This window comes from Lissotriton vulgaris, chromosome 9 (assembly GCF_964263255.1).
Source record: "Lissotriton vulgaris chromosome 9, aLisVul1.2, whole genome shotgun sequence".
NCBI classification, from domain to species: Eukaryota; Metazoa; Chordata; class Amphibia; order Caudata; family Salamandridae; genus Lissotriton; species Lissotriton vulgaris.
The window spans coordinates 489,945,965-489,959,275 of NC_141697.1; positions in this window are offsets into that span (position 1 = coordinate 489,945,965).

The window sequence follows — 13,311 nt, forward strand, 5'->3', positions numbered from 1 at the left end:
GTCAGATTTCACATGGCAACCTAGTTATTTACTGATTTCTCTCGATGCCACCTCCTTAAATATTAGTATATATTACAAGGATGGTTTAAAACTGTGCAGCATTATTTGAGCACACGTCCCATTTGCCTGAATGACCATACAAAAACGATTCTATCTATGATCAATCTTTGTCTCGAGAATAACATTTTTTTGTTTTCTAATCAACTGTTCCAGCATGTCAGGGGTGTGGCTATGGGGGCCTGTTTTTCTCCCAGTTATGCCTGTTTCCATATGGGCTACTGGGAAGAACAGGTCCTCATACCCAACTTCTCTAATATCATGACTACAAAAGTGAAAAAATGGTTACGTTACATTGATGACCTTTTTAGGTCTCGCCTAGACGAAAGCAAAGCGAAGCTTTGCTGTCTAGGGCGAGACAACTTATGTAGTTACTTTTGGGGGAATGTGGACAGCAAAGTGCCACGCGCTTTTTCTTGCGGAGATTGTACCTCGTGAGCGCGCACGTCGCCGGCCTCATATTCCCATGCGCAAAGAAAGCCTCACTCATGCATGCGCACATACACACACTGCATACACACACGCACCCCCCCTTAAACAGACACACGCGCACACAGACAGACAGACGCACGCACGCACGCACACACAGAAACACTCAAACAGACACACGCGCGTACACCCCACCCCCACTCACCCCTCCTCTCCCTCAACACACTCACCAGTTCTGGCAGTGCTCGGCGGCAGTTCTGCCTCTCGGGCGGCAGTAGCGGTTTGCGGGGCTCTCTCACCACATGAGAGCCCCGCCTTCCCCATGCGCTCGGCCGCTCTTCACCCGGTCCCCCATCTCGGGACCGGGACTCAATCAGGAGCCTTCGTGGCTCCTCGGGCAGTCATTTCTCTCTCTCGCCGCGATGGAGCGGGACTTCCGGTTGAGGTCGCGATGGGATTGGCCGGCTGCCCAACCGCTTCCGGGTCGATGCAGGCAGCGCGGCGGTGCGGCGGGGACTTCAACAAACTCCTGGGCTGCGGTGGTGAGTTAAAGGCACACAAGGGGTGGGCTCCCTCCCTAATTTAAATATGCCACGAGGAAGGCACTCGCTTACCATGCATACGTCTTATGAAGACGGGCGCCATGCTATGTTTCACCTTGGTGCCTGTATTTGCAGGCGGGTGCAGTGATTCACCTTTCCATGCATGCATGATGCATGTTTATTTAAACACAGGGCACTTAGACTTTACTATGGCAGCTGCCGCTTTGGTTTCCTTCTCCATGGCGCACGGGCGGCTCTGCACGTGAACTGTTACTGGAGACTCGTCCGACCTGGTCTATTGCCCCGCACAGTGTCTGCTCCACTGCTGAGACCAAGAACTCCAGCAGTTTCCTGTTTGCAACTTGAAGAACAGCGAGGGTATGTTTTTAAGTTTCTCACTGTTTCTTCTCTCATGCCAGTTGCTTTTTAGGAAACTGTATATTAATTTAACAAAGAACCCTTCTGCACTGCTAGGTGTAGCTCAGCCATAGACAAAGGCGCATTACACTTTAACCTTACTTAAAAAGCACATTTTTCATGAGTACTCTTTAAATGTGCAACATGAGTCAAAGAAAGCTTCCTTTCTGCAACATATGCCATAAGTCGTTTCGAAATAGTTCCATCTGGTTAGTTGTCTTGCCATTGTTTCAGCTGCACAGTTAACTCCGTACTTGAGTGCATGCACAGGGGTCGGTGTACATGCATAAGGGACTGGTATGAAAATGATGATCCATAAACTGCAATAGGTACTTTTGCAGGGGAGTCATCGGTCAGGAAGCCATTTAATAAAGGCTATTGGTTATATTTATGCAAAATACATCTCCAACAGCACACCAATTTTTACATTTCATTTTAGCGCACTATAATGATACAGTGTAGAGGGTGTCCCCTTTTTTTTATTTTGGCGATGTTTACTACCCTGCAAAAGGCAATTTGCCCCCAACTGGACAAATACCTCTTTGCAGCATTCTCAGGATCAGCACAGGTGGCTAACATGACAGTACTTACATTTGCACAATGACGTGACCCAGATGTCAGCAGACAAATACTGGTGGGTGTCACTTTGTTTGAGTTTAGGGACACAAGTCCTTAAGCACATGCCCTTGACTTGAAAAAGTTGACTGAGCAACAACTCTCATTTAAGATGGAAGTAGTGCCACTAGTTTCATTCGGCAGTCACTGCCATGATAAAATCAAAAAGTGTCAGAAACTAGACCAGTTACAAAAGAAAAAAGCATTTGCAATGCAATAGGTCTCGCATTTTCGAAACTTTGACCTATTGGTATTGTAAATGACAATCCCTTTTATTATTGCAGGTTTTTAAACACATAAATAAAAGGCATTGTCATTTACAATGCTAATAGCTCAAAATCTCACAAATGCGAGACCTATTGCATTGCAAATGCTTGTTTTAGTCTGGGATGGCTTGCAATGTGAAGCAGAACAGTTTATTGAAAGCCTTAATAACAACAATTTGAACCTCTCATTCACGAGTAACATTAGTGCTACCTCCATTTGTTTTCTGGATGTGGAAATTTACATTCAGAATGGTAAATTGGAAACTAGATTATTTCGAAAACCTACAGCAGGGAATACAGTGCTTCATGCCGATAGTCACCATCCGGCCCACCTCATACGTAGTATCCCATACGGAGAAATGCTCCGTACTAGGAGGATATGCAGCACTGACAATGAATGTAGAGTAGCACAATTGGCATGTAAAACAGATTTCTGAGAAGAGGTTACAAAACAGACATTGTAGACAGGGCTATGAACAGAGCCAACGCACAAGACAGACTACAGCTCTTGACCAACAACACTCTCAGTAGGAGGAACATTAACAGTGTTGACAATAAGGAGACTAGGCTCATTTTGACCTATAGCAGCCAGCATCAAACCATCCAACGCATAGTGAAACGTAATTGGGCTCTTATAACCAGTGACCCTAACTTAGGAGAACATGTCACACGGGTTCCAAGCAAAACTTACAAAAGAGCCAGATATATGCAGAAATGTTTGGTGTCTAGCAGTCCAGAAGTTAGGACCACGGGATTGTGGTTAAACAGCAGCAAAGGCTTCCTCAGATGTTCGTCCTGCAAGGCCTGTAAAAATGGAGTCAGTAGAATAGAATATATGACCCCTTTCAGTAGCAGGCCAGTTACTATCAAATACAAGTTGACGTGCAGGACGGAGTACGCAGTGTACATGTTGGAATGTCCCTGGGGCCTACAGTACGTGGGAAGTACCCAACCACAGGTGTACAAACGAAAACTCCAACACTTCAGGGCCATCAAAAACAGAGACACTGCGTACCCCGTCGCAAGACATTTTAAGGAAAGTCATAACAAAAACTTGCTGAACTCAGATACTATGTTATAGACACTGTCCCCCCACAGAGAAGAGGTTAGGACCGTGAGTCTATATTACGCAAATTGGAGACCAGGCACATACTTCTTTTAGATACTAAGACGCAAGTGAGGACTGTTATACATACCCATGAGTCACAGTAAGTACTGGCCTGCATACTGGACGTACATATATACACTTTTTAGCTGCTTCAATTATTATCTACCATTACTGAACAATTTTTATCATGTATTTATTTTAGCACTTAGTCACTTTCTAGTTACCAGTTAGGGATGCACTAATTTCTTGCCATGTTCACTAGCGATTTTGCACATTCAATTTTTGCACACGAACATTTGGATTGACCAATGCCCATTTGGGCTTTATTACCTATTGGTCCTTTGCTTTATTTAATAGAACAAGGGGGTCTATGCCAATAGGAGATGAAACTTGTTATTTTGTATTATAAATTATTCTGTGGATACTAATTATCTATTGGCTATTAACACGTTTTTACACATGGTTTTACCCTAATAATGCATTCATGCAGCAATATATGTTTTTAAGGGTTTTACAGCAATGAAAAGAATATTTTAATTGTTAACATATTTATTTATTTATTTATTTACATGTTTTATATTTATTCTCAATTGCAGTGAGTTACGTGAATATTTACACAACCCTTAGGGCTTTGTCTCATTTCAAATACTGTGATCAATGTAATGTTGATGAGGCAAAGTTCTCTCTATGTGCAAACATAAGCATAGTATATCTTCTATGTCAGTTAGCATGGCACGTTGCACTTTAAGTATAGAAAAGCACTCCGCCCTTTGATCGTTGTCATGTGATCAAGGCCTCTTCAGGCTGAAACGCGTAATGGCGGCATGGTGTTGAGCACGAATAAAATATAACTGCACCAGTTTTTGGTCTCGCTTTGTCTTTTGCCAAAAAACCTGTGAAGACGTCCCTCTGCCGAATATATATATACATATGTCTTTAGTTGTTAAGTGCACAATAAAGTTTTTCTTGTGCTGGACTTACCTGGTGTGCCGTTTTTTCCTGGGAGCTAATCACGAAGGTGAACAGAAACAGTGTAAGAAACACAGCATGGTAACTGCTGCCATCCACTGCACCAGCGTTGTTAGGCTGAGGATCGTGTGAGCAGTGAGTTTGGATATATATATATATATATATATATATATATATATATATATATATATATATATATATATATATATATATGATCCTTGAAAAAGCCAGTTGTGCTGAAACGCTTCATGCTGGTCAAAATAAAGTCTGCAAGCGATCTAACCTGTGTGTGCTCTTTTCCGATGAGAGGATTATGGGTCTTTAACATATATATATATATATGTTAAAGACCCATAATCCTCTCATCGGAAAAGAGCACACACAGGTTAGATCGCTTGCAGACTTTATTTTGACCAGCATGAAGCGTTTCAGCACAACTGGCTTTTTCAAGGATCACTGAAATAACATCGAGGAACAAAATATCGACATGCAAAAATATCATGGACAAAATATCGACAGTCAAAATATCGAGTTTGTATCTACAAACAGGTAAGTACAAAAATATCGAATACAATAATATAGTTGTAAAAAATATCGACTTTATTAAAAACAGTGTTAAATTAAATTAATATTCAAATTTAATTACTAAAATATACTTAAAAATACTTAAATTAACTTATAATAATTAAATAATAAATAAAAATAATAAAAATAATTTTTTACACTCTTATTTGTTAAAACATATATATATAGTAACATACTATAAAACAGTAGGGAAAACTGACCCTGAACCCAAAAAATACCCCTTTACCCAAAAACTGTAAACTGACCCTGAACCCTAAAAATACCCCTTTACCCAAAAACCCAAAACGGACCCTGAACCCTAAAAATACCCCTTTACCCAAAAACTGAAAACTGACCCTGAACCCAAAAAATACCCCTTTACCCAAGAACTGAAAACTGATCCTGAACCCTAAAAATACCCCTTTACCCAAAAACTGAAAACTGACCCTGAACCCAAAAAATACCCCTTTACCCAAGAACTGAAAACTGACCCTGAACCCTAAAAATACCCCTTTACCCAAAAACTGAAAACTGACCCTGAACCCTAAAAATACCCCTTTACCCAAAAACTGAAAACTGACCCTGAACCCTAAAAATACCCCTTTACCCAAAAACTGAAAACTGACCCTGAACCCTAAAAATACCCCTTTACCCAAAAACTGAAAACTGACCCTGAACCCTAAAAATACCCCCTTACCCAAAAACTGAAAACTGACCCTGAACTTTAAAAATACCCCTTTACCCAAAAACTGAAAACTGACCCTGAACCCTAAAAAAACCCCTTTACCCAAAATCTGAAAACTGACCCTGAACCCTAAAAATACCCCTTTACCCAAAAACTGAAAACTGACTCTGAACCCTAAAAATACCCCTTTACCCAAAAACTGAAAACTGACCCTGAACCCTAAAAATACTCCTTTACCCAAAATTAATTAATATTATTTAATTACCAATTAATTATTAATTAACAATAACAATAAAGTAAATATATTAGCACATTAGCTGTAATTAATTTAATTTAATAATTAATATTATTTTTTCCCAATTAATTAATTAACAATAACAAAAAAAAATATATTCAAATAAATTACTCTAATTAATGTAATTAACTAATTAATATTATTTAATTACCAATTAGTTACTCATTAAAAATATGTAAAAAATTATATTAATTAATCAACTAATTAATAATAATTAATTACCAATTAATTATTAATTAAAAATATTTACAAACATATAATAATTAATTAATAATTATTAAATTACTCCCCACCCTTATCCCCTATTAACCCAACATCCCGCTCCTAAACATTAACTACAATTTATATTACTATTAATAACATTTTTTTTTAACCTTTTTTCTACATATTATCGAAATTTTTTACTTTGACTATTTATAAATATTTTGTCTTGTCAATTTTTTTGAGTCGATATTTTTGTACTCGATATTTTTTAATCATTATTTTATTCGATATTTTGACCAACGATATTTTTGTTATCGATATTTAATTATTGTCGATATTTTTAACTCAATATTTTGTCCATTCGATATTTTGGAGTTGATATTTTGTCTGTGCACCCTTTTTCAAATGCCATTGTCACAGGTGTTGGTAATCTTCACATTTTAAAAGAAAATTGCCTCTCAGTGATTGGTGGAAATCAAAAGTGGATGTTAAAGGAATACCACGATCTAGTCTCTATGAGTCTGTATATGCAGGCGTTCTTGGTAAGTATCTTTATAAACCACAGTGGGTGGCTCTTGCTGTTTCCTTCATGCACACCAATGTCACAAAAACCCAGTTGCAAGCCTCTCAAACCCTCATCCAGCCACTTACATACTATTAGATGTTTTTGCCTGAAAGCACAATTTAAGTAAATTTGTGCCTTTCCATGAAGTCATGTTCCAAGTCATGCTGGCAGGCTGTTGTTGTGGGTTTGCGGTGGTTCGGCAGCTTCCAAGAGCATTGGAAAGTCGCTAGTGTGTCACTAATGTTGCTGAGCTGCTTGAGGATGGGCGCTCACGGTGCTAGTGGCCGCATCCAATATGCAAGTCCAAGACCTATCATCCTCTCACCGGGAAAGATCTGAGTACACGCAGGTTAGAGAGCTTGCAGATTTTATTTTGACCAGCATGACGCGTTTGTATATATATATATATATATATATATATATATATATATATATATATATATATATATATTTTCGCTCAGGACTCTTCTCAGTCTCACAAGAAAGAGGCAGCACTCGTAATCCAAAGGTTTAACCAGCGATTTAATTATGGGGAACAGAAAAGCACAGACGCGTTTCGGCGTGAGCCTTCGTCAGTGTGTCACTCGTTAATTCAGACGTCCCATTATGTATAAAAGTTAATGAACATTGACATAAACATAGGACTTTACCCCTTTTGCCTCTGTGGGCGCCATATTGGAAGGGTGTTCTATCCATACAGGGGTCTTATCTAATTCATTCGTGTATTATCACGTAGAAATAAAGCCGTGGATCGGCTAGTGTCCTAAGATACAATGTACAATGTCATATTTACAGATAAACAAACAGTGCAATTCATAAGGCAAACCACTAGACACAAAGAAAGAGTAATTTCATGCTTCCTATGAGATTAATCCAAAATTCATCATGGAAATTCATCAAAGTATAACAAGAGGATTCGTTTCCTTCAAGTATCTAACAAGTATCTAACAAGTATCAAAACAATAAGCATTCAAAGGAAGAAAAAAGGTATCGTCCGGGGTATGACATGCATTAACGTTATAACCAGGTTGGCCAAAAGGAACTCCAAGGACTTTAGACTTCAGTTGATTCTCGAAGCTAGTAAGTACATCATAAATCATAATTCAACTACTTAGTGGTACATTACATTCTGATGCAAAAAAAACCACAATAAGGAATTCAGATCCTAGCAGACCTTTCATATCGGGTCATACTTCTATGTTGGCCAATTCTGTTTCTGTATGTACACATATTATTATATACATATCTACATATTTACATTCCTCCGGTAGCCTGTCAGGATGGGCAAAGGGGTAAGAGAAAAGTAAACAAAGAGGGAGGTGAGAAAAGAAGGAAATGAGAAAAGAGGAAAACATTTTTTTTTTCTTTTAGAAAATCAAAATATCAAAATAAGTTAGTTTTATTTAACATTATTTACTATGGGATTCTATTTTAAGTCCATACCTCCATTTGCTTCTATGGGAGTGGTTGCAGTATCAGTGGTGAGCTATGTGTGGTGCTGAACTTACTACTGCTCCTTTTTGGGTGTAATAGCTTTATAAATGTATACTCATGAATTTGGCTCTATCCCTGCTTCAGGTGGTAGAAACATGTATGTCTACACTTTTGAGTAACTTTACACTTGTAAATGGGGAATAGCCTAACGTATTAAAGTTACTCAAATGATTAAGTGTAAACTTACAAGTGAAGGTTTACTCGTGTAATTATACCTTTGTGAATAGACCTCTCAAAGTCATCCTTCAATTACTTCCTGTTCACCTAGCTGGAGATCAGGCCCCAGAAATTCGTATTTAAGAGAAGGTTTACGTGCTTGCTGTCATGGTCACACCCCTTAAAGAATGATGTTTGTCTACAAGTTGAATATATTTGGTGAGAGAAATAATGAAAGCCATCAAACAGTTCAAACACTACCATACCTTATCATGAAAATGATTTAATATTTTGTTTTGAAAGTCCTGGCCTGTAAGGGCCTCATGAAAAGATCCTTCAATTTGGATGTTTTAGTTCTGCACCCTGTAATTAATTCCAGGGATAGAAAATTAATGGGAATTCCAGAGTGAACCCTAGTAATCCCTTGAACAATGAGCAACTATAAAGGGAATCAGTAGTTCCTGGACTGATTCTCCCAGTAATTCCTCATTCTCACCCATAGTTTCTGTTTTTAGCAGCCGAAATCTTCTGGGGAAGCATGAGAGATAGGTGTTAACTCAACAGACCTCTCAATTTCCGATGGGCGCAATAACAGGTTTATTCACCTATCTTCAGGTTTCACATAATGAAGGCTTAGGAGTTTTTCCCTGGAGCAAATGCAGTACTGCAATAAAATTCCTATATTGCTTTAATATCATTGACATAATCTTATTGCACACCACCTACGTACCATTAAGAAAAACTAAGAAATGTTTCACGTTATTTCTTTTCAATCATTGTTTTAAGCATCTGAGGTATTTTATACACATCCAATTGCTTTATTTTTTGGGGAGAACTTAGGGCAAGATAAACAAAAGAATTCTGAGGTTGCAAACTCTGTGGTTTGCAAAATCACAGGATATACGTCCACAAAATGCTTTTTTTATAGACCTAAACCCCTTTTATGATTTGGATAGGTCTTGCTGAATCGCAAAGGTAGTTTTGAAACTCATTTTGAATTGCATTTAGGAAGGGACGTGAAAGGGGTACCCCCTCTTAATTATGAATTAGTATGAGATGTACCAATGGTTGGTGACTGCAATTGAGGTCGCAAACCACTGAACTATTAGCAACTCCTCAAAGGAAGAGGTAACAGCTCACAAAGGGGAATCCATTCCCAAGGTGCAGCTTCCCCTTGAGAATTGAGTTAGATGGCCTCTGGGTGGGAGAAGGAAGAGCAGGCAGTTTTCAGGAGAATACTGCCAGCCTTTCCTGCTAATATCTTTTCAAACAGGAAATCGTTTTTAAAGCAGCACCGGTTCCTTTAAGGAACATGTGCAGCTTTAAAAAAACAGATATCCATACGTTATGTTATGTTATGCTATGTTATGTTATGTTACGTTACGTTATTGCCTGATCTGGTTCTGTGCATGAGTGTGTAAATAGAAGTCCTGGAGAGCGAAGGTGTCTGGGCGGCTGGGGAAAGAGATGAAGCTGCTCAGGTAGATGGAGCCTAAGTTGCGTAGTGCCTTGAATATTTATGTGAGGAGTTTGAAATGTACACGTTTGGCTATTGGGAACCAGTGGAGCTCACTAAGGTGTGAGGTGATCTGTGTGGGGGGTTAAGGATGAGTCTGGCTAATGAGTTCTGGATAGTGTCTAGTCTTCTAGTGAGTTGCTTGGTGATTCCAGCATAGAGGGTGTTTCTGTAGGTTTTGTGTGATGTTGCATGGGAGCCCTTTGAAGATCTTTCACAGCAGCTTCTGGGTGTGGAAGCAGGATGCACTGATGGCATTGACTTCTTTTGTCATTTCCAGTTTGATGATTATTCTGAGGTTCCTGGTGTGGGTGCTGGGTGTGCGTTTGGGCCTGAGTTCGGCCAGTCACCAGTTGGAGTTTCATGGTGAGGTGTTCTTGCCAAAGATCACTACTTTTGTCTTGTCAGTGTTTAGCTTGAGACAGTTTGCCTTCATCCAGTTAGTGACTTCTGTCATGCAGGCAGTAAACTTGTTGCTTCTGTTGGGGTGTTATCCAGGAGGAAGATTTTGAGTTGCGTATCATCAGTGTAGGAGAGGATGCTGGTGACGTGGGCATGGATGATGTTGACCATAGGTTTCATGTATGAGTTGAAGAGGGTGGGGCTGAATGATAAACCTTGAGGTATTCCATAGATGAGTTCGTAAGCTCCCAAGGATTACGGTGCTAAGCTGACAGCTTGTGTACTATCCGTTAAGAAGGAGCATATGCAGCGGAGAGCGGGTCTCTGGATCCTAATCTCATGCAGGGGCCTAATGAGGATGATGTGTGAGACTGTGTCAATGTTGCAGAGAGATCAAGGAGAATGAGGGCTGCAGTGTCTCCTTTGTCAAGAATGATGAGGATGTCGTAAGTGGTGGGGATGAGTACTGTTTCTCTACTGTGCCTAAATCTAGACTGTGTGGCATCAAAGAAATGGTGTTTGCTCAGGTAGTCAGTGAGCCATTCATTGGCTGATTAGTTTCTCTAAGACCTTTGCTTGGTTTAGTAGGATGGAGATGAGTCTGTAGTTGGAAAGCATGACTGAGTCAGCAGATGGTTTCTTAAGCAGGGTCATGACAGCGGCATGGTTCCATGCATCTGATAATGTGGCTGAGTCGATGGAGGCGTTGAGGATGGGTGTTTGTGCTTTGCTAATCAGTAGGAAACTGTTGGTAAAGGTGTGGGGAGGGCAAGGGTCAGGCAGTATCTCTGTGTGGATTTTCTTTCCTGGCAGCAGCGATTTCGACAAAGGGGACAGTGGGCTATGAGTTCAGGGTTTGTTCTTCAGCTGTGATGGGAAGTTGAATTATATATATAGTGGTGGGGTCCAGTTGAAGGTCAAAGATGCTGTATACGGAGGTGATGTTGTTACAGAAGAATTCTTAAGAGATAGTTGCAAAGGTCTTGTGAGGGAGTGATATTCAGATGCTGTGAAATCGTTTTGGGAATGGGAACATGAGTAAGGTGGTCTACTATTCTTTGCAGGCCACCATTCTTGCGTTTGTAGCCAATCACAGCAGGTCATGAATCACGACCTGCCTAATTAATACTGATTAGGCAGGTCATTCTATATACAACCCCTTTCTGTCTGGACGTTTGGTGATGTAATCTATTAGTACATAGGTTGTATCACAAAATTAAAAGCAGGACGCAAAACATTTGTGTGCTATTTACACCCAATATTTGAAAACTTTTCGTACATCGGTGCCTTAGTTGCTAAATATTTGCATTAAGATCTAGAGTATATGAAGAAGTATATCATATGAGATGGATATATTTCATATGAGATGTATAGAGTTCATTGTGATTTACTGAGAAAGAGACACAATAATAACACTCATTTAACCTTCCCCTAGTTTAATGTAGGGACCTCACGTGATGGGCTTACAGCATTATAGCCTTGCTTGAAATAGCAGCATAAATTGGTATGAGGGGGTCACATAATCTGTTCATGCATCAAGAGATTCAGGCTTCTGCCAGGAGCAGCTCTCCTATTACAAATCTAATACCGTAATTGCTAAAATTACTTTGTGATGTAATGTCTTGCACAGGGGCTGGCTAGTCCACAGAATGAGTGATATCTCGCAGGAGAGTGAAGGGCTGCTGAGCACAGTTCGAAAGACTTTAATGGAAGTGTGAAAATGAAGTTAGCTAAAGTGGATAATCACAGCATTGGAAAAGAAAGGTCGGGAAATAGAGCGATGGTTTGTTCTGTTTTCTGTGTAGCAGGAGCAGAGTGCAGACAAATAATATTTCATTGGTGATCGAAGCACTCAAGTTAAACCTCAAAAACAATGGCCACTGATGATGATTCCTGTTTTAGATTATTTGGCACCAGGAAAATGGACCCATACCGTGGAAGCAAAGGCACATTACAGGAATAATCAATTGAGAAAAAGAAACATATTCTAACAATATTTTAAAATGGAACAAAAACATGCTCGAGTCTTCAAAAGGTAAAGTGAGCCTGAAAGCCTGCTAGAAGAAAGAATTAGCTAGAGTGAAAAGAATAACGTTTGATTTAAGAAAATCTTGGTGTACTGAAAAAAGTACTCTAATAACATTTGCTCAATCCACCATCGGATGGCGCTGTGACCATACTCTGGCATGGCTTCTCCTCTGTGCATACAGAGCACAACACTCCAAAATCCTCCACGGCTCATTGGACAGCGCATTGCCTCTTAACCTAAACACGACCAGAATATCCAAATCATGTTGTCACACCACCTGGGGCGGTGCTTTTACAAAGAGGTATGGTCAGATTGTGCCATCTAGTGTTGGTGCCAAATTAAAGCAAAGATAGGAAAAAACAAACTGTTTTTTAGTGTTGTATAGCACTCATGGGGATGTATTACAAAAGTGGAGCACTGTCCATCTCTATATCCAGCATACCTTTAACTGCTTCTCTGCGGCTCAAATTCCGCCGCGGTGCTGGGACATTCCAAGCAAGGGCGTGGCTCAGACGGCCCCAGGCCGTCGTGAGCACATGCCCACCGTGACTCATGACGGCCAGGCGCTGTCATGAGCACGGAAGAGGTTAACTATGTGCAGTGGGTGCAGACTAGGACAGTCAATGGGCCTGATCTATCAAGCATTTTTCTGGCTGAAAACAGCACAATTCTCAAAATCAGGTCGTTTTCGACCAGAAAAATGCATTTTAGTTTGTATTATTTCCAAATTGCGATTTGGTAACATATTACAGAATTGCATATTGAAATTGCGAATATATATCGATTCAGTATTAGGAAGGGGCTGGTTTAGGGCATCCCTTCCTAATACTGAATTGCAGTGGTATGTAAGAATGTTTAGCAAACGAAATGCTGTTGCAAAACATTTGCATTTTACCACTACGTTGAGTGGGTGGTAACCCATTCACAAACAGGAAGGGACCCCTTTCCCTTTGTGAATGTTCGTAAAAATGTTTTTTTAGAGCAGGCATTGGTCTTAA